We start from the raw sequence: 23,284 nt of genomic DNA, 5'->3' as shown, positions 1-23,284 counted from the left end.
ATGGCCTTGCCATTGGGCAGGGACACCTTCCTCTATACCAGGTTGCTCAAAGGCCCATCCATCCTGGCCTTGAACACCTCCAGGGATGGGGCATCCACAGCTTCTCTGGGCAACCTGTGCCAGTCCCTCACTGCTCTCAGAGGGAAGATTTTTTTCCCAATATCTAATGTGAACCTGCTGTCTTTCAGAATGAAGCCATTTCCCCTTGTCCTGTCACTACATCCCCTGGTAAATAGTCTCTCTCCATCTTTTGTGTAGAATCCCTTCAGGCACTGGAAAGCCAAAATTAGTTCAGAACAAAGATTTCTCTGTTCCAGGCTGAACAATCCCAATTCTCTCAGCCTATATCTTTCCTTACAGCAAAATTCACACAACTGTGCTAGTCACTATATGAAACTATCACACAAAGCCAGAAGTTCACGTATTTATAGATTCATATTCAAAAAAGAGATTATGGATAGCAATACAGTTTGAGTCAACAGTGTGCCTGGGAAGCCAGGAGGACCAACCATATCCTGTGGGCATCAATCAAGGCATCGCCAGCTGGGCAAGGAAGGGGATTGTCCTGCTCTGCTGTGGGCTGTGGGGCCTCACCTCTACTGATGGGGGCAGTTTTGGGTACCGCAAAATGAAAATGACATTAAGCTCTCAGAGAGTGTCCAAAGAAGGGACACAGAGATGGTGAAGGAGGAGAAGCCTTGTGAGGAGTGACCGAGGGTCCTTGGTTTGCTCAGCCTGGAGGAGGCTGAGGGGAGACCCCATTGGAGTCTGCAAATTCCTCATTGGAAGGGGAAGAGGCAAGTCCTGATCTCTTCTCTGGGGAGCACAGGGACAGGACACAAGGGAATGGCCTGAAGCTGTGTCAGGGGAGGTTTAGGTTGGGTACCAGGTAAAGGTGCTTGCCCCAGAGGGTGTTTGGGCACTGGAACAGGCACCCAGGGCAGTGCTCACAGCTCCAGCGTGACCGAGTGCAATAAGCCTTGGACAATGCTCTCAGGCATTCTGTGACTCTTGAAGTATTCTGTGCAGGGTCAGAAACTGGATTTGATGGATCAGCACATTTTATGATTCAATGATTGAGATACTCATAAAATATTTTCAATTCTAACTGATATAAAGTTATATTTTAAATTTTCCCCATCACCTGCAAGTGAACTTTTACCATTTATTTCAGTGGAATTTAAAAAGTCCAAGCTTGTAGCTTGGACTTCACTAGAAATTATGGTTTTCAATACATAAAGCAGATAGTAACTTAAAAATGCAAGACTTAAAGTAATAATTAACTCTGAGATGTTTGTGCATTTCATCTTCTTTTTAAAATAAATTAAAAAATAAGTGTGAAATACTGTAGTTTTTTGTCAATAGTTAGGAAAACAACTTCTGCCTTCATCCTAGATGTGAATGCTTATCAAGAAATGAAAAAATAACACAGGTATTAATTTTCTCATAATATTTTATTTTTATTTTAAAGTAAAGAGAAAAATCTATTTTAGTTTGAAAGACACATTAAAAATGTAAGCCCAAGAGTGTGGAATACAAGATTGCAACTCCTAACATTTTTTTTCTCATCTATCAGAAGAAATCAAATTAAATTAGTTTGCCTCTAGGGTTTTAAACATCATTACAATTCATCTTAATAATGAAGTTAAAATTAACAGAAAGAAGGCAAAATTAAAAAAAAAAAAAAAAGGCTAACCCTCAGCCAAAAGCATTTTCCCCTGCCACCCCGTGTGTTTATTCAAGAAAAATGGATAAAAGTGTATCTGATAGATATATTTAAAATGAACTTTATGGTATCAAGAGTATACATGTCATTGGATTAATGAAACACAAAACTGTGCACACATTCTGCAGGTACACTTTCAAAAGCAATAAATGTGTGTTTTATAAACAAGACACAAAAAATACAAAATAAAATAATTAAGGTGTGAAATTCTGTAATAATTTTATTAATAACCATACTTGCTCTGAAAATATCTTGTTCCAATAAAGACATTTTGGTTTTTTATCTGCAGAGAGAAGAACATATAGTGCAGAGGTCAAAAAGGGCATGTAATCTATCCAGGCCACCCATAAATGCTTTAATGAGTTTACTTGCATTCACTGACCTTGGTCATATATTGTGCTGAGAGTTTTCAATTCCTGCAGTATGTGAGAGGCACCACACAGCATCAAGCCTGCTGTCTTCCATTCCCTAGGAATGTGCATTAAGCTTATTAGGAACGTTTTAGATCACAAAGTAAGTCCTTCAGGAGAAAAAGGTTGTCATGTCCCAGCTATGACAATGGTGCTGACAATATTGGATAGTGCTGTAAAGCAGAACAAGGAGAGAGTGCTGGTGGTTTCTACAGCTGTCAGGAAAGATTCTCCATCTTACTACCTTTTTACCTTGACTGACTTCAATTTTTGTAGTATTGAATCATTTTGTACTAATTTTAAACATTCTGCATGCTTTAAACAGACCTGTGGAAAAAAACAGACATGTACTCTCTGCCTTGGTGAAAAGTGTAAACAGAAAGGAGGCTGACCCTAGGAGGTGTTTCTACTTGCCCTCCTGCCCTTGCAGCTAGGAATAATTTTTTTCAGCTACAGCAAAACCAGCAGGGATGACAGAAGTAGAAGTTTATATTTGCTGGAGGGAAATTGCCCTCTCACATTTCTCCACAGATTCTTTCTGCCTAAGAGTTGCAGGGTTGTAAAGTGACTGACCCAGCCCAGTTAAATCTGAAATTACAAATTACTCCAGCGAGGGGCATGTTAGAGACAAGACAACACCAGGGGCCATCACTGGAACTGCAGCACACTTCCTATGCTTCCTCCTCATTTTGCAGAAATGCCACATACAGAAGCAACACAAAAAGCTTGAGTTTAACCCCAATGGAAAAACACAGACATCTAAAAAGCTTTGCAGTGATCACTGCAAGTGCTTGTTTTGTTATCACCTCCCCACAGTCTGATTATCCTGGAAGCTGCTATGCTATTAAAGACTGTGGCCAGTCTTCCCACTTATTTGCCTGCTTCACACCTCTTTCCAAAACATGAGCTTACTCTCTTTTCAAGTCTCTTTGTAACCACAGCTCCTTTCACTATGCAGGACTAGTTGCATCTCTATGGAATTTCTTGCTTCAGAATTATTTGGATGCTACAAGCTTATGTGTGTCAAAAAAAAAAGCCTAACAATTTTTTGAAAGGCTAATCCACGCAGTCTATTAACACCACGGGACCACATTAGGAAATCGCTGACTTGAATTGATGAAGACCAGAATAATATTCTGGGTAAGCATTTTTACACTTATTCCTTATACCCTTCCCCATTCATAAGTGACTGGCTACTCTCTGAAAGAAGATAAATTGCAGGATGGGCCCTATACTTGACTGGGGCTAGTTGCTTTTCTTTTTGCCTGTGACTTTCTGAATTGTTGCTTACTGTTATTAATGAAAACAGAATTAAGAAAAGGGAAAACTTTAGCTGCAAACTGTGCCCATAAATTATTTGTCTTCCCTGACTAGCAGTTTAGGTATAATGCTATTGAAATGAACACAGTCTATGCCTTTATTAATCTTCAGCTCTTTATTGAAAAGTCAGCTTGGCAGGGAGCTCAAAAGGAGCTCGCCCCCGCTGTTGTAGCTTCTCCAGTAGCCGAAGGGTGAGAAGGCGTGCAGAGTCTGTCCCTGCAGTCTCCGTGGCACACTGGTAGCTGGAGGCGAAGAGGTGTGCAGTCTGTATCTGAAGTCCCAGCAGACCGTCCTCTCTCCTTTCCTCCTGGCACACTGGTAGCCAAAGGGTGAGGGGATGTGCAGAGCCTGCTGCCGAAGTCCAGCAGCAGCTATCCCCTCTCCTTCCCTCCTGGTAACACCAGGAAGTGTGTCTCCTTTGCTCCTGCTTCCCACAGCCCAGTCTGGTCCTCTGCAGGTTATGGTGACAGGTCAGACACAGACTAGGGATGGGGTTCCCTTTTCCCCAACCAGCACATCCATCCAGCCCCCTCCACTGTGCCCATCTTGTCTATTTAGGGGTGTTTTTCATCCCCAAAACTCCCTCCCATGATTCCACTGGATTATTTTGCATCCAGGTCCTAGTGGGGTGGGGTTGTAGGTGATTCCCAGGAGCAATTAGCTAATTAACATTTCAATGTCAGTACTTAGCCCAAGCCAAGTGTCCCAGCCAGGCTGTTTTGTTCATAACAAATCCCTCCTCTATTTCTTTGATCGGGTTTAAGCCCGCGTCAATTTACAGTCTCTGGCTTTTGAGGGTTAGCTTCTTTGGGTAATTCTCTTACTTTTGTATATCAGCTTTTAGCAAGTCTTCTTTAAAGTTACCTTTAAGTCTTTTGGTTCTTTAACTACTGTCCATGTACAAGAGGAGGTGGGTTGGGTGACCCTCTAAAGGGCACTTCGTCTTATTAAACAGTTACAAAGTGCTTAAACTTTGACGAGGGTACTTTAACTCAGAAGCGGTTATTATCACCTTACCGTATATCAGTTCCTAGTAAGTCTTCTTTAAAGTTAATTTTAAGTCTTCTGGTCCCTTAATTACCATCTCTGCACAAGAGGAGGTGGGTGACCCGGTTGAGTCTGGTCTGGCGTCTGGGGGTGGTCCTGGTCCTTTTACTCTGGGGATATGGATCCAGCCTTTTTCTTGGGTTCACACCGCACTTGGGTTCGCACTGCAGTGTTTGTGGTGAGTAACACCTGGAGAGATCCTTCGAATTTGGGGGTTAGTGGAGTGGTGGTGTTCTAGGATTTTATTGACACTTAATTCCCGAGACTGATGTTGTGGGCACTGGTATTCAGAAGGGAGGCTTGGGGGAGATGCCCCTTCTTTCTGAGGCCTTCTAGGGATTTTCCTATGATTTTTAAATATTTTTAAGTTGCTGCCTCCCCTTTTAAATAATCTGCAGTACTGAAAGGGGTGGTTAGAAAAGGGAGTCTAAACGTCATTTTATAAGGAGAAACCTGAGGTCTTGTTTTGATGTGCAAGAGAGCAAGAGGTAAACACTTGAGCTAATTCATTTTTGACTCTTCAATTAATTTGGTTATTACATTTTTAAGAATTCTATTTATCCTTTCTACCCTTCCCAAGCTTTGAGGATGCCATGGGGTGTGCAATCTCTACCTTATCCCCAGGGCTTTTGTTACTTGATGCAATGTTTGAGCAACAAAATGTGGACCTCGGTCTGAGTCAATGTTATTGACTAGCCCGTATTAAGGTATGATATTTTTTAAGATTATTCTTGGAACATCTTGTGCGGTTTCCTTTTTCACTGAGAAAGCCTCCACCCAGTGAGTGAGATGATCTACCATCACTGGTAAATGCTTGTACCTCTGCACAGAGGGCATTTCAGTGAAATCTACTTGTATGTTCTGGAAAGGTCTTAAAGCAAGTTTTCTTCCCCCATGTACTTGTTTTCTCATTATCTTTTGGTCAGTTTTCAGGCAAATCGCACACCTTCTTGTGACTGCTTTTGCCAGGTCATATGCTGCAATATATAAATTCTCCCGTAAAAAAGTGGTCGCACAAACTTTGGATTCCCCAGTGGATCAATTCATGACTTGAACTACTTTTTATCTCGTGGGATGATCCTTACCCTTCATTGGACTTGCAAGTCTCTTCCCAAGAGATTACTTCTTAAATTTGGCAGATAGATAAAGTCTGCCAAAAATTGTCTAGAATTCCCTTTGATTTTTATAGTCTTGGCTATAGATGTTTTAAATGGCTTTCCCTTCACTCCTAAAACCTCACAGACCTTCTTCCCAATGTTGACTCTTACTGGTAACTTGTCCTGGACTTATCTGGCTCTGTGTTAACTAGGAACTCAAAATCTTCATAGTGGGGACTTACTTTAAAGTTTACCAAGGGCTCTTGTTGATGGCTGATAGTATCTCTTTGCTTATTGAACCCCTGACACCCCTAGTTATCTCCCCTTGAAATCTCTTCTAAGACTTCTTGTTCTTTATGCATTGCTTCATTAAACTGAAACATAAGACACATCTCACTACAGTAATAGCACCTCCTGTTGCTTTGTGAAGCTTCGGGTTTTTTAAAGCCAATCAAGTTCTTATTTGTTTCATATGATGGTGATGGTTGATCTCTATTTCTTTGGTAATAGCCCTGGTCTATTCCAACTTGACTTAGACAGCAGTGCTGGTGACCTGCCTGCTCTTATACTTCCTCGAGCAACTGCAACCATAAGTCTAGCTTTAGTTTTGGATATTTCTTCTTCTTTCTTCAAATATAATCTTAGGGCTTCCAGGTGTTGGTTTAGATGATTATATATCTACTGATCTTGGGTTCCATACTATGGCCACTCTCCCTGTAATTTTAACTTTGGCCATACTTCTGTACTCTTGTCTAGACCCTTTCTGGTATCCCAAGAATCCCATTGGTCTAACAATTGCCCTAAGGGCCTGTTAGGGGGAATTCTCTTTGCTTTCTCTTTTGAAGGATCCGCTCCTTTGCTATAACCTGTTCCCATTTCCAGGCCTCAAAAAGAAAAGAAAAAAAATATACCTTAAATGGTGCCCCCTCTAAAATGGAATATACAGATATGCAACCACAGTTCATCTGGCTCCTTCCCACAACTTAGTATTTTAAATCTCTTGACTGAACTTAATCTCTTCTAGTTAACCTCCCACTCTTGGCATTTATCTCTGTCTCTTGCCCAGGATAACCACTAATCATACTCACATATATTGTCTTTTGTTTTCCTGTTCTTTCTGGACTTCTTGATGGACTTTCTAGGCTTGGACCCTAGGTAGGTCTCGCCCCAGTTCTTACTTGGCCTTTTTCCCAACCTCCTCACTAAGCTTAGGAATCTTGGTCTCTCTGCAGCGGTAAGGTCGAACGTCCTGCCGAGCCTTACACTCGAACTCCGGCCAAGTCCCTCACCTATGTCTCCCACTAGGCTTAGCCTGCTTGCCTTTCTACTCGCTTCTGGACTTGCTTACTTACTCTGCCTGCCAGGACCTGCCTCCTTCCTGCTAGAACATGTACCCTGCCTGCCAGGACCTGCCCCCTGCCTGCCAGGACCTGCCCCCTGCCTGCCAGGACCTGGCCCTGCCTGCCAGGACATGATCCTGCCTGTCAGGACCTGCCCCCTGCCTGCCAGGACATGCCCCCTTCTTGCCAGGACCTATGCCCTATCTGCCAGGACATGCCCCTGTCTGCCAGGACACGCCCCCTTCTTGCCAAGACCTTGCCAAGACCTGTTGCCTGCCTGTTAGGACATGCCCTACCTGCCAGGACATGCCCCCTGCCTGCCAGGACATGCTCCCTGCCTGCCAGGACAAGCCCCCTGCCTGCCAGGACCTGCCTCCTGCCTGTTAGGAAATGCTCCTTGCCTACCCGAACATGTCCCCTTCCTGTCAGGACCTGCCTCCTGCCTGTTAGGACATGCCCCCTGCCTGCGAGGACCTGCCCCCTGCCTGTTAGGACATGCCCTTTGGCTCCCAGGACATGCCCCCTGCTTGCCACTGCCTGCTGGGACATGCCCTCTTCTTCCCAGGACATGGCCCTGCCTGCTAGGACATGCCCCTTGCCTGTCAGGACACCCCCCTGCCTACCAGAACATGTCCCCTTCCTGCCAGGACATGCCCTCTGCCTGCCAGGACATGCCTTCCTGCCTGTTAGGACATGCCCTGTGCCTGTCAGGACACACCTCTGCCTGCCAAGACATCCTTCCCCACCTGCCAGGGACATCCCACCTGCCCTGCTGTGGACAACTCCCTTGCCCTGATTGCCAGGGACTTACTTTATCCCTAGAGAATCTCCACATGCCCAGAGGAGGGCCTTTATCTCTAAGGAGATGCCTCAGTCACTCCTCTGTTCTACTCGCTTCCCCCCGTTCCCAGCTGGCCCCTTCCCAGGAGTCTGGAAACGCGGTACTGGCGGGTCCCTTTCACTTCAGGGGTCTGAGCTGCCGGCCCCCGTCTCACTCATTCACTCACTCGCTCGCCTCCCAGTTTTTCTCACCAATCCGTCGTCCCTCCGCATTGCTCCTCTGCATGGCTCGTTCGCGTTGCTCCTCCACATGGCTCGTCTCACGCTGATCTTAGGGTCCGGTAGCCAGAAAATCCCGAAGGTCCCTCAAAGCAGGTGGTCGAGCTGTCCAGCTGTCCAGGGTTCCTTTTCAGGTGTGGCTATCCCGGACGAGCCCCTAAATTGAAATGAACACAGTCTACGCCTTTATTAATGTTCAGCTCTTTATTGAAAAGTCAGCTCGGCAGGGGGCTCAAAAGGAGCTCGCCCCCGCTGTTGTAGCTTTTCTGGTAGCCGAAGGGTGAGAAGGCGTGCAGAGTCTGTCCCTGCAGTCTCCGTGGCACACTGGTAGCTGGAGGTGAAGAGGTGTGCAGTCTGTATCTGAAGTCCCAGCAGACCGTCCTCTCTCCTTTCCTCCTGGCACACTGGTAGCCAAAGGGTGAGGGGATGTGCAGAGCCTGCTGCTAAAATCCAGCAGCAGCTATCCCTCTCCTTCCCTCCTGGTAATGCCAGGAAGTATGTGTTCCTTTGTGCCTGCTTCCCACAGCCCAGTCCAGTCTGGTACTCTGTAGGTTATGGTGACAGGTCGGACACAGACTAGGGATGGGGTTCCCTTTTCCCCAACCAGCACATCCATCCAGACACCTCCACTGTGCCCAGCCTTCCATTTAGGGGTGTTTTCATCCCCAAAACCCCCTCCCATGATTCTACTGGATTATTTTGCATCCCAGTCCTAGTGTGGGTGGGGTTGTAGGTGATTCCCAGGAGCAATTAGCTAATTAACATTTTAATGTCAGTACTTAGCCCAAGCCAAATGTCCCAGCCAGGCTGTTTTGTTTATAGCACTATCATTACTTTTGCTGAGACATTAAGTGCTTCACAGCTGTAACATTTGCTTTAGTGATGCATGTGCTCAGCAACTACAAAGGATCCCAGTCTGATTCTCACATCTAGGTGTCATTACACTAGAAACAAAAAAATGACTGCAAAATTTTTGTTGTTGTTGTTCACTAAGGTGAATGTCTAATTTTTCTCTTATGAATCCCCTTAGAAATTGAAAATAAAGCTTCAAGAAACACACATCACAGATTTAACCAGTTTCCCTCTTCAGAAGGTGGGCAGGCTCTAATGGACCTCTGAAATGTCTTCCATCCTTTCAGATTCTCTACTTGTTCACAGGACTTCTAACACCTTTGTGGTTTGTTTCACAGAGTGAGTTCTTGGAAGAGATCTGCAAATCAAAGAAACATCTAGGAGTATAAAAAGCCATTGCATTTAAAAAAACCCAAAACTACTTTTTTAAAAAGAATTTATTAATATACAAATTTTCTTGGCATTTTCAACTTTACAAAAGTAAACCAGAAATGTTTTTTCTCTGATTAATTTTTTTCAAATTATTATTTTTCTAATCCATGTTGTCTACAGCAAAATACTACCCAAAAAGATCTGAAGAGGCATAGCAGAGACCAAGCTGTTAGCTGCTAGCTGTTAGAAGAGTAGATCTCAGTGGACTGAGAGGCTGGGTTTTGATGGAACTAGCGTAATAAATGGAGATGTCCCTACAGATCAGGTACTCATTTGCAGTAAATATCCAATGTATTGGTCTTTGCAACTGTTTGGCAACATTGCAAGAGCAGAAACTCTCAGTAAATAGAGAAAAGGGCTGCACACTTCAAACACCATGTCAGTAGTGCTCATGCTAATGGTAAAAGGAAAAAAAACCAGCTGCTTCGTATTTTCCAAACTTTGCTAAGTTGATCAGCATGATTCTGTCACAATTTCCCACTAACTTAATTATCACAGTTTAAGTAGTCTAAAGGAGGAAGAGAGGATACACCCCATAACTGCACGAATTGTAATTTTCAACAGAAGGATCACTTATTAATTTCATTTATGTTTTCCCAGACAGTTATGCATAACAAATAAATCATGCCATGATCTCTTTCATGGCAACTAGTTTATTGCTGTTAGCTACTTTGAAGTGTTGGAATGGTACTTCTAAATTTATTACCAGAATAATTAAGGACATATATAAAACTAATGAGAAGTGATGCTGTTCTGAACAGTTCAGAACATAAACTTATAATTCTTTATTAGAATCATAGAATCCATTAGGTTGGAAACAACCTCTGAGGTCATTAAGTCCATGCGATGATTGAATGCCACCATGTCGACTAGACCAGAGCATTGAGTGCCACATCCAGTCTTGCCGTAACCACCTCTGGGCTCAGTGACTTCACCACCTCTCTGGGCAGCCCATTCCAATGTATAATCACCTTTCCAGGAAGACATTTCTCTTAATGTGTGACCTGCACCTCACCTGGTCCAGTCTGAGATAGTGTCCCCCTATCCTCTCTCTAGATCCGTGGGAGAACAGATCAACCCTCACTTGGCTATAATCTTCCATATAGTTGTGGAGAACAATAAGTTCACCCTGACCTTTCTTTTCTCCCTCAGCTGTAGCTCAACAGGCTTGTGCTCCAGACCCTTCCTCAGTTTTGTCTCTTTCTCTGAAATCTCTCCAGCATAAGCATCCTTCCAGAGTTTAAGGGCCCAGAATTGGATGCGGGATTCAAGGTGTGGCCACACTGGCATTCAGTTCAGGGGAAGAATTTTCCTTGATCCCGCTGCCCCACTGCTGCGGGCACAGCCCAGGATGCCCTTGGCCTTCTTGACCATGTGGGCACAGTTGGCTTATGTTCAGACACCACTGACCAGTACCCACATGTCCTTTTTCCACCAGGCAGCTTTCCAGCCTCTCTGCCCCAGCCTGTAATGCTGCAGGGGTTGTTGTGGCCTGGGGTTATTTTTATCCTGACATTTCTCTCATCAGTGTTATCGCTGGTAACCTGCACAACCACCAGTGGGTAGTAATCAGTGGACTGGATTAGTCCAGAGAGTCTTATGGTAGTATCCCTTACCCAAGGGAGGTAGCAGACTTCCGTGTGGGCTGGGTTTGTTCAGCACAGAGGGTCCTCAGTTCCCCTCAGTAGGGAATCACCCACTACAGCCTTCTTTTCCTGCTACCTGTAGTAATGATTCATCTAGCTGCCAATGCTAATCTGGGAGACCCCTCAGATGGACCTTCTTCTCCACTGTTATCTGCCAAGTTCCAGGCCCTCATACCTACTTTCTAAGGGCTCTTGGGAAGGCAAGGTAGACTGTGAAGGGATCCTTTGACCTCTATGAGAGGGGACCTGGCCCCATTTGCCACCTTCTTTCAGGTCTCCTCCTTCAGTCTGATCTCAAGAGGCTCCTCTGATCCACGCTGAGCTTTCATCTACTGCATTTCTCCCAGGGTGGAAGAGACCTTACTGCTATTTTTTCACTTCCTGACACTTCTCAGTCTCTCCACCTCCACTTCAAGCTCTGCCATTGGGCAGAGCGGGTTATCCACTGTTCATATCACACAGAGGTGTCTTTTCCATTGTCTTCCAAAGCTAATGCCAGGCTTGAGCACTCCCTGCAGCCACAGTCCTGTGCAGCTGCTGCTTCTTGGAGAGCTCTATCTGGGTCACCACGCTCCTGATAGCAATGGCTTTCAATCATTCGTAAAACACTTCTAGGTCTATTCCAGCCAGTTCCAAAGGCAGAGGGCACACAGCATTCCTTGTAATGATCAGTTCTTCTGGTACTAACAAATGTTTAATTGTGGCAAAGTGACATACTTGAGTCTTCCAGAAAAGCTGTATCCAGAATTTTCCATTTTCAACCTAAACAGTTCAATAAGCAGAATAGAATAAAGCCAACCAACGTTCTTGCTTCAGCAGGCTTTGGGTTTTCTTCAGGATACCAGAAGCAAGGAAAATGCTGGTACAGGAAGGAATCCATTCCTATACGATTACAGAAACCTGGACCCTGGACCCTATGCTGTTTCAGAATATCTACTTACTGTTACATTTCTAATCTTAGGAGAGCAGGGTGCTCTGTTTGGCTGGTAGCTGGCTCAGCGTGACAACAATTCTGACTTGAGCACATAAAAGCTATCATAATATAAATATCCAATAGCTTTGATTTGATAGCTATGCTTCCCATGTATAAAATGACTAATGTTCTGTCTTCACACTCCCAGTAAAAAAAAAATTTAATGCATAATAACCAAGGGCCTGCTTAATGAAACAGAGCTGATTATTCAGTGAAAATTGACTTTTCTTATTAACAAACCCAAAGAAATACAAGCTCTGCTTTGTAATATAGCCATGATCTCAGACATAATATTTTAAAACATTATATATAGTGCAGTGAACACTTTCCAAGAAGCAGTAGTAGTCTTTTGTGTAGCAACAGCAGCAGCCACTGTAGCAAAAATTATTGGAATGCTTCTGTTTCAGACTTGGAAAGGGCTTGTATGCCTAAAAGCCTCTACTTTCTTCTGGTTATATTGTTTTTTCTAATAAAATATTTTTCCCTATAAATCTCACATGCTTTGAAGTCTTTTTGAGATTCACTAACTTGATACTGGTCTTGAAGATTTTAATCTACATTTTCAATGCAAAATGTCAGGTCAATCACAACACAGTAAAAAAGACAAAAGAAGGCAAAGAAGGACAGCAAGAATGGGTCCCCATTTATATGTTATTTGGAGTCTTAAAAACAACATATATACATTAGTACATATTTATGTATTTGTATAAAAAAATGTGACTTACCTTCTGAAATCCTGATTTTGTGGGCAAAAAGAGTGGGGAAAAAAGTCCTTATGGTTAGTGGGACCAAATAATTGAATCCAGTGAACTATGAGAGGTTTTAATGCTGAGGCTTTCCACTGCTCACCAATATATTTATTTTATTATAAATGGTCAGAAACTATGAAAAAGCTTTACTGCATGATGTAGTGATTGCTCAAAAGAGAATTTTCTGTATTTTCTACTCTGCAGAGGGTAAACATGACATTAAAATCAACATGCCTGTATTCAGTTGCTTAATCCCTCAACTTACACTTAGAAAATATAATGATATAGCAATTCTAGAGAGGAGTAATAATGTTTATTTTGTTACACATGAATGATTTCTGAATGTGCAGAAGAATCTGATGTGCTTTTGATTTTTCATTCGTCGCTAGGGATTTTAGAGTTTTTCATTGCACCATTGTTTTCAATCTCAGGAAAAACACTGAAATAAATTATCTGCCTTTAAGGTGTGAAGTATTTGCAATGCTGTTTATATTGTATTGAGCAAAAATGTAGGGATTTTTTTCCCTGGATAAATTAAGGTATATGATCAGTAGGTAAGAGAGAGAAAATCAGTCAAAGAAGAAGAAGAACAGGAAGAAAAATTCTGAAAGTTCCCAGAGTCCCTTCTAAGTCTACTGCAAGTATAAGGTTTTAAAAATAAGAAAAGTTTATAAATGTATCTAAAAATATCAAATTGAGTGTAATTTGTTCAATATTAATTTGAGTGAAAACCACATTTCTCTGTATCTTAGTTATTCATGCCTTTAAAATAAAATTCTGAAAAAACAAGCAATATTAGTTTCAGCAAATGCCTGTTTTTTGTTGCTAAACTGATAACAGCAGTTTGTGATGTAATTTGGTTCTTTTTCCTGACGGTATATAAGTACTTATATTTATGGGTTTTGTACTCTATAGGCCTGAAAATCAATGATGGAACTTCAAGTCTGTGAGTTATTTACTGATTTGAATTCAAATTTTCTTGTAACTCATGTCCCTGTATTTTTAAATCACTTACAGATTTACTTACTTAAAGAAAGCACAGTTTTGAAAAATGAACACGTGTGTATATATGTTTGGGGCAACTATATGGATTAGTTTGTACTGCAAGCAAAGTTTTATGTCGAAAGTAATTATTTTCATTACTGTGATTACAGATATTTAAGCACAGGTACTAAGCATTATTCTTCTGTTTAACATACATTCAGAGTTTTTTCACCTTAGCTCTTGTTTTCCATTATCAATAGCAGTAATTGATAATGATTATCAAGTTGCACTGGCTTGGAATTTTTTTTATATTTAGGCGTATTCTTTAACTTTTGTTTGAATTTACTTACCATCTGCAAGAGAGATGTACATGCAGAATATATTCCTGAATGAAAGATGAAGTATTATTCTTTTATCTCTTGTTTTGCTTTGTTATAGGCTTATAGCAATAAACCCGGTTCATTACCTGAAGCTAACCTTCACAATTCATTATTCTTAAAATAAAGAACACAAATAGCAAGTATAATTTTTCTGGAGTTTTAGACGGAAAGGAAGTTTGCTTGGCTACTGTTGTTTTGGATTATGTCCTCAGGTATGTTGTTGAAAGTTAAACAATACATTGAAAGATGGGGAGTACTAAATAATGCAGGTCTGCAGGGTATGAGTTTTCTTATGTTAAGTGAGAGATCATTCTTTGAACAGAAAGTTGTAAATGGAATAAAAATAAAGAATCTTTTATTTTAGTCAATAAAAAGAATTCATTAACTTTCCAAATTGGCTATCATACCTAAATGCTAGATAAATATTCAGACAACTCTTAAAAAATGCATTATGTATGCATTATGTATTATAGATCAACACATGAACAAACACAAGAAGAGATAATAATTTATTTTGTGCCATAGTTGAATTAAAAAATACTTATGGGAGAATTTACCTTCTTTATAATTTGATCAAGTAGTATTATATTGCTTAAACATGATTTCTTCAAGACCTTTGAACTGCTCTGCATTTTTCTATGAATTCAGTGTCCCATCCCTGCCTTGGTTTGTAGCTCAGATAAAATACAATAGTTAGAGAGTTAACTGGAGAGGTAATGTTTATTTTTCTATTTCTGAAGAAACAAAAACATTCAATATTGTACCTAAGCCATTTTTCATCCTTTTAGAAATATAGGAACTATAATATAGGAGCATAGGAAATACAGTAATGGTAGATGGCTAAATAAATATTTCTTTCAACATAACACCTGGGAACTCATCAGTGTGGACTCTCCACACCTGAGAGGCCAGGGGCCCCAAGTGCTGGGCCCCATTTAGTCATACTGTTAACCCTTTAGGACACAGCTCTCTTTGGATGTTTACCAGCTGTCAATGAATCTGAGAGTTCCTGGACAAAGCTGAGAACATGCCAGGACTCATTCCAAGGTATCTTGGTGTGAGCAGTGTTTTACAGCCTGATTTTGTAATCAAACAATGACCTCTGTGTTTTACTCTTCAGTAGCCCTTGAGTTGTCATTCACGCATTCAGAATCTCCAACTCTTTGGAGATGGTCCTGCAGTATTTTTAGTTACCAGGGTCACATGCTGAGCCAGGCATTCCATGTTGCCCTGTCCCAGTTAACGACCAATAACAATGTAGTCTTTAATTCAACATTAATGAAATATTGATTAACTTTCTTCAAAATTTTTGATTGACCTTTAAGGTGTCTTACTGATATTCACCTCTGGGCTTCACATTCTGGATTTAAGCTTCTGATGACACTTATGTTCACACTTTCCTGCTTAATTTTTTTTAGGGTAGCACCTGAATTTCTCTAATTTTTTCCAATATTTTCACACCCATCTGGCAAAAATAATACTAAATATTTCACTCCCACATACTTTGCTTTATTTCTAGGAGGCAAAGTTATTTAAATATGTTTATCCAAATCAAGTGTCATAACTTTTAGTCCAAGACGTAAAAATTTTCCTATTAGCAATTCAGAAAGCACACTTCTCTAGACTATGTGGTGTTGTTTGATAAGACAGAGGAAAGAAGCTATTTTCTGATTTAAAGATAGTTTATCTTCTTTGACAGTTTTCTTCTCAGTTAAAAAAAATGTCTTGGAAAATACCATCTTCTCAAATTCAGCACAGATTGTGGTAGGCAGATAAGTATCTAAATATTATTGATCTCATAACTTTTTCTGTGTTCATCAGGGTCAATCAACAGAAATTAATTCACAGGGTAACACACATATCACAAAATTAAGCCTTAAATTTAAAATGTTGCTTGTGTGTCACTGACAAACTATAGATAAATTTTGCCTATGCTGATGATGAATCTTCAAAGTGTTAAAATACTTTCACCAAAGAAAAGATTTCCAAAAATCAATATAATATACTTGTCATGGACATTATGACTATTTCAAGCGATGTCCTGGTGCACAAATGAGATCATTCATGGAAACGTCTTCTTCCCCTTTCCCCACCCTCCTCTGAGCACAGTCAAATTAATTCTTAATTAAATTGAGAATGACACAGAACTCGGATATGGTTATTATATGTTCATTTCTTAGAGCACTAAAAGCATCTGGTGACTATTAATACAATTAAGAACTAGACTTAAATAAATTAATTGTTTTTCTGATAAATATTGCTAAATTTTTAATACTTTAACTATCTCAGATCAGATTAAAGTAGCAAATAACAGCTGCATAACCATTATTTTTTGGTTTTGTCAAATCATGAAGGCTGATAGTTTGCATTCATGTATTTGCAGTAATTATTTGCAGTGTATACCATTTATATTTTTTCTTATACTGACTTTATATATGTAGATATATGTACCTACCTGTGCTTTAGATTAACCTTCACATTAATCTTCAAAATTCTGTGCATGTTTATTCACAAAGAGGTAATTCTTGACATTCAGCTACTGTATATTTTAAGACATGTGGGAGCTCTACTGCAATGGATTAATGCTGCCTGCTTTGCCCTCAGCTAGAAGCTGCTGGAATGCATTAAAGCTGCACTGCCAGATAAATGCAGCTATGTCCTGCATGCTGGAGCACATGGTTCCCAGACAGCTGCATGTCTCCTTCTTATTGATAGTGCTCAAACCAAAGGGATATCACATGTCTGGCTTTAAATAGGATTTCATGAACTACTTTAAAGCACTGAAGATGACAAACAATTTTGCATGTTTTTTCTGGTGCAGATAGCTAAGTGTTTTAGAGAGAAACACTGGTGCTGCTATTGTCTCTGATAGATGTTTCATACCTGATGTCACATCTGATAGAGCATTCATGGGTAACATGAACAGGAAATACGTCTTAGGTAAGGATCACCTGATCAATGATTAGTCACTGAGGTTTATTATTATTAGGTTTACCTAATAATTTATTCATTATTTATGAGGGTCACAGATGATATTGAGCACTGAAAATGTAGCAGCTGAGTGTTAGCAGTTTGGTGATGGGGTAAAGGGACTGTGGGAGTTGTTCCCATATTGCACAGTGCTGGGAGCTCAGTTTTATTGTAATTTCATAAAGATGATAAAACACAGACAGTCAAAATGCATCAGGTTTCTTCTTGCTCCCCACACTGACTGAGTTGTTTTCTCTAAAAAGCTGTTAAGCCTGGTGGAAGCCTACGAAGAGCAGAGCAGGTCTTGGTTCAGCCTGCCTCGCTCCTATTTTCTGCAAAAGACTAGAAGAATATCTAAAATTAGTTTTCCCTGTTATTTTGTTTATTTTGTTCACTTCAGGTCCACAGATGCAAAAATACCTATAGGTAGGCTATCTTTTCTTTTGTTTTCCTTTTTCTTTTTTGTCTTTTGAGTCCCTTATACCCTCTTTATTCATTGAAATGCTGTCATACTAATGATTAATTGCAACATTATGCATTTTTCCTCTGTTGCACAGTTTTTAATACAATAATACAAATGCTTACATTTTCATTGTTTTTTAGTTAGTCATATGCTTAAATATATCTGAAACATATTACTGAAATCTTGTCAGTAATAGCTGAAAGAGGACTAATTACCCTAATAACTTACTGAACAAGATAGGGATCTTTCCTAGAAAAGACTGCAAAATTTACCCTAAGGTATAAAATTATATTGCTAAATTGCCACAAGGTTTATATCGTTAAATTGTCACAAGGTTTTCTTTTTTGTGTTGTGTTTGTAATTTCCTTCTAACTCAGTTAAACTTCATGGCCAATGAAAGGACTCATTTTATATGCAGTGAAAGTCTTGGCTCTGAGTTTATAGATTGTATTCCTCAAAGGGTCCTCATCCAAATCAGAATTTCAAATAGGTTCACATTAAAGACAGAATTTGAACTGGTGAGTCTTCCTGTAATTAACTGTGATAACACAGGGGATGTGAAATGCCCTTTAAAACATAGCTGTAGGCTTGCAGCTGTCTTAATGGGATGTACTGTTGTTCAGTCACTGTAGTATGTATTATGATTTAATAGACTAAAAAACATTTCAAGTGATTGACATGCATGTGGCAAAATTCAATCAGCTGAGAAAATAACCAGCTATTCTCCAGCTTTTTAAAAGCATCAGCAGTCATGTTGACGTTACTAGTCTGGCTAGCTTGTTACAAATTTGAATTTTACTAGACACAAGTGAGGTTTAAAAAGATATAGGAATAGCCAATCAACTTCCACTTAGTATTTCACAGACTGATGCACTAAGGTAAAAAAAAAAAGTCTAATCAGTGATTACAGGAAAATGGTTCCTTTGCTTCCCAGCTGCCTCCTCCCCTACTTACAACAGACTGCCCTCAGCTTATGCTTCAGCCTTATCAAATCTGTATGGTTTCTCTATTCAGAATAAATAACAGCCTGCAGGATGAACTTGCAAATAAAATGATAGGTGAACTTGTTTATTTAATCAAAGAAGGACACAGCTGTAACAATAAAATTTGCAAATGTCATCCACAGGAGACCTAGACAGTATGCTGAGGATTCGTAAGATGACATAAGGAGTTCTCACAACAAACTTGGTGTTATTTAAGCCAAAGACATCTTGAGCATGAGCCTTTAAGAGAAGAAAGTATGTATGCTTTCCTGAACACTGCAGAGGGAACTTCACAAGATGGGAGCAGGCTGGTAGTAGAACAATAAGTGTCAACAGTAGATGGATTAATTGGCCATAACCTACTGCTTCATGAATGCCAGGGGACAGCAGCAACATCGGAATTGCCTTAAGGTTCTTGGCCTAATGAGGAACTCTGGAATAAGTTTCCTGTCTGCATTTTCCTCACGGGACTACTTCACCCTCTAATGCTTCAGGAGGTTGAGAAGACAATGACTGATAATGTCTCACTCAAATTTAGATTCACGGATAACAAAGCCAAAGCTAAGCCTATTTTTCTGTCTCATTTCTATTGCAGTTTCAATAGTATTTATTAGTAATTTCTAGAAAAAGCCTCTGAAAAAGTCTATGTTCTGTTGCATACTTCTATATTGGATTATAAATACTGAGGCAATAATGTTTTCCTTAGAGAGAAGTCAAACAAATGAATAGAAAAAAATACGGTGAGAATTATCTGCATGAAACTCCTGAGGTGGCTTTTTCTAACCTGAGATACTGTAAGGCAAGAGGCTTTCCTCAGTCACTGTGTTAGTGCCTTAAAAGAAGCAATGTTGAGAACTGCTCTGCCCACCCATCTGTGTGCCTTTTTTTAAAAATAGGAGGATGTCCTACATCTTTAAGATAGCACTAATCTCTCAGCTGAGGTTCAAATTGTTGTGTGAAATGAAAGAAAATAAAATGTTGTAGATACTGTCTCATTCAGATACTCACTTCAGAAGAATATCTAAAATTAGTTTTCCCTGTTATTTTGTTTATTTTGTTCACTTCAGGTCCACAGATGCAAAAATACCTATAGGTAGGCTATCTTTTCTTTTGTTTTCCTTTTTCTTTTTTGTCTTTTGAGTCCCTTATACCCTTTTTATTCATTGAAATGCTGTCATAGTAATGATTAATTGCAACATTATGCATTTTTCCTCTGTTGCGCAATGTTTTTGATATTAAAAGAAACTCAGTTGGAACAAGAATGTAATTATGTATTTCCAATATTTATTTGAATAGACCTTTTAATGAGAATTTTCATAAAAATTTGGCATCTGTATGGACAAAAGTGTTGCGCAATGTTTTTGATATTAAAAGAAACTCAGTTGGAACAAGAATGTAATTATGTATTTCCAATATTTATTTGAATAGACCTTTTAATGAGAATTTTCATAAAAATTTGGCATCTGTATGGACAAAAGTAGTATTTACAGTATACTGCAAGGAAATTAGGCATTATTCTACATCACAATTTTTGGCAAGTTTATTATACAGAAAGTACCTAGGAAAAGGTTACATGAAATAAGCTTTCCAAAACACAATAATTCGTACAAGCAACAAGCCTTTTTAAAAAAAGCATAAAAAAATATTTGTGTCTTTTTCCACTTCCTAATGTTACAAGAATAACAATCTAAGGGTTTTTTTTTTTTAATATTTATTTGGCTTCAGTTTATTATGTGGCAACTTTTTGGTGTTTCTTCTTTTTTTGTTTGTTTGGTTTGTTTTTTTTTGTTTTTTTTTTAGTTGGTTTAGGATTCTTTGTGGGTTTTTTTAAACTGAAACAATAGGATTTGACAAAGCAGAGCATAACTAATAGAAAATGTTGCAACTCTGGATGAATAAACAGATCAATTTCTTAAAGGATAAGACAAACCTGCAATGCATTATCCATTACTGCTGTAATATCTCTTACAATCTATCAGTGTGACAAAAGTACAAGCTGCCTTCATTTTTCTAGGCTGTGGACACTTTCTATACCTCGTGAAATCTAGTTCATATCTTAGTTTGTGCAAACTGCAAGCACTGCAGGACATGGAATTGAATGTTGGTGTCACAGAGAATACTAGTAAAAAATTACTGGAGATTCTGTGATATTTAAAATGTTTGAAATTTGAAAACTTCAGTAGGAAAGATTGTAATTGCAGGCAAATGGAACTGCAATCTAAGTGCAGAGACCTTTCAGCACAGATGTGTTCAGCTGCACCCCTGGAAAGAGCCCTGTAACCCCCTTCCTTGAGGGGAGGTGTCAGTCCTTCTGCCATTTCCAAATGTACCATTTCTTTCGCCTTTTAAGAGAGCTGCAATGTGTGCTGAATAATCTTTGGCTTGAGGAAAAATGTGAGGAACTCTTTTATTTTCACATTTTTTATCCCTTCCAGTCTTATCAATTTTCATATTACCAAGTCACTGTAGAAGAGGCAGTGGAAAATCACTGTGGAAGAAAGAGGACATCTGTGTGATAGAAGGGAACTAAGAAAGAATATGGGGAAAGGTGACAATTGGATTTGAGAAAGAAAAAGGTAAAAAAAAACTTTTCCCCTGAAATATGTCAGAACTTTCTTTCAATTCCTCAGTTCCTTCTTATTAGAACACTAAAATTCATCTTTTATCTTTCACGACACACCCAATTCATCTAATGTGTGTGTGTGTTCACAAAACTCCACCTGCCTACATGTATGCAGGTCAACCCACTTCCTACTTTATATCTCCAGTATTATTACTAAATATCCCAGTATGAATTACAAACACTTCTATAATCTCATAAAATGAAGCCAATGCTTTTCATAAATTGATACCTAAAGTCTCAGCCAAGAACAACTGTTAATTAAAAAAGACATTATTGTGTTAAATACTTTATCATCATTTATAGAGCTCCTAATTTTCCTTGATGGTCTCTTTCAATGGCTCTTAAGTTATTTGTACTTTCATTAATTGCTTGATTTTTAAAAATCTGAAACACAAATTTTCTAAATCCCTGAAAACCATATTCCTACAAAATCTGACATATCTACCTGTTGCTTTTAAGTGTTTGTGATACAGGTATTCAGAAATATTTAAATGCCTAAAGATGTATCAAAGTCTTAAAAGTATTGAGGTATAAAGGTAGAACTGGAGCATAAGCTGTGAAATAGGCAGCTGACATGCTTATGCATTTCTGTCAGTGCTATTATGAATTGATAAATGCTTTTAAAATCTAGTTTTATAATCCTAAACTTAGGATTTCTTTAAGAAGAATCTTCCTAAGGGAAGCACGATTATAGTGTATTTCCACAGATCACAAATATATAATACATGACATTATGATGCTCATTCTTAGTCCAAAATAGGTATTTTTAAATTTTTTACTTTTAGTTAAAAAAAAAAAAAATCAACAGCCTTACAGATTTGGTTGCCTTTCAATTTTTTATCACAAAAAAACAGATGTCAGACTGCTATGCAGTAAGTGACTTATGATCTACTAGGAGAGCATTGGTATATACAAGATAATAAGCATTTGTCTTCTAAGGTCAATTTTTACAGTATTTATCAGTTCTAAATGAAATCAGAACATTCTAGTTAAATTATATGGCAATGATTTCAATGGCTAAAGAAACTATTTCATATCTGCTGCTGTGGCTTGCAAATTTAAAACAAAATGGATACTCTCATGGCAAGTGTATTTGTGCATGGAGGGATAAGCTTTGGCTGGTTTAGGCTATTTATTCAAAGAATGGAACTATCTCATCCTCTCCATTAATATTTCAAAGTCTTAGAATGCTTTCAACAAAAATGTTGGTAGAGAAGATCTGAAATACAGCATGACCCGACAGAGGGGAAAAAATAATTAGTTTAAGAGTATGAAGACTGATGAGGGTTTTTCAAAGACTGTCAACCAACACATGTTCTAAGCAGAACATTTCCCATCTAAGCACAAAATCTCCTCTGACATAGCCTATTGGGATCCTCATGGACTCCACCTCCTGTAGACTTTCTGCCACACCACCAGTGTGCAACAACCCACTCAACTACAATTTAAATCAGAGATAATGAGAAGCTTCTGCAGAGAAAGACAGAGTAGGAAACCAGAGATTGACTCCAGAGTGAAGGGATAAGTATTAAGAATAATACCATTTGGGAACAGTATCATTTTGGGAGCTGGTGAAGGAAGAAGTCTGAGATCAAAGTGGCAAGCAATCATAGGCATGGAGGAAAATAGGAAAACCAGTGCATTAAAAGGTTTGACTGTCAGAGAAAGGAATTTGTCTAAGAAGTCTCCAACTGGATAAGAAGCTGGAAAGAAGAGGAAAAAGAGTGTAGGGAAGAAGCAGAAGGAGTAGAAAAACAGATTCAGCTGGAACGGGCAATAGGAGCTCAAATTTAGTGAAGGACACTTTCCAAGATCTAGTGGAAGTCTGTGTCCTGGAGCAGACATCTAGGTTCTTAAAGTTTACTGTTGCCATGTTGACAGTAGCACCTGAGAAAAGCATGCAAAATAATGGATTTTTCAACTCAAGTTGTGTTTCCTACCTCTCAGCTGTAGGGTATGACATACACAATGCTCTCCAGTGTCCCACAGCTCTGCTGACGTGTCTTTCTGGAGAATGAACAGGTTCTAAACCTGCTGATGACTTATTTCTGTGTCACTATCAGCCCCAGAAACACATTTTTGGAGGCTTGTTTCCATTTTCATTTTCTTAAAAAAAGCCAGACTGAAAAAGTGTGCCTCCTATCAAGAAATGCGGGTCAGAAGTAGCATTGTCTCTGCAAACTTCATGCCACTTTTTGTACCCTTGTGTTGCATACCTGTATCCTGTATC

At 39.5% G+C, this 23,284-nt stretch overlaps 1 long non-coding RNA gene across 1 annotated transcript; it reads right to left on the bottom strand.

The window, feature by feature from the left end:
* Positions 1-8,184: 8,184 nt before the first annotated feature.
* Positions 8,185-16,865, bottom strand: LOC115491150 (uncharacterized). The gene is made up of 3 exons (XR_003957114.4): positions 16,471-16,865; positions 9,060-9,209; positions 8,185-8,544 (listed from the first exon to the last, which is right to left on the bottom strand). It is a non-coding gene; the product is annotated as an uncharacterized lncRNA (long non-coding RNA).
* Positions 16,866-23,284: the final 6,419 nt, after the last annotated feature.

The sequence above is a fragment of the Taeniopygia guttata genome, chromosome Z (assembly GCF_048771995.1).
Source record: "Taeniopygia guttata chromosome Z, bTaeGut7.mat, whole genome shotgun sequence".
Taxonomy (NCBI): Eukaryota; Metazoa; Chordata; class Aves; order Passeriformes; family Estrildidae; genus Taeniopygia; species Taeniopygia guttata.
Note: the sequence above shows the minus strand (reverse complement) of the source record. Positions and strands in the feature narration are given on the sequence as shown.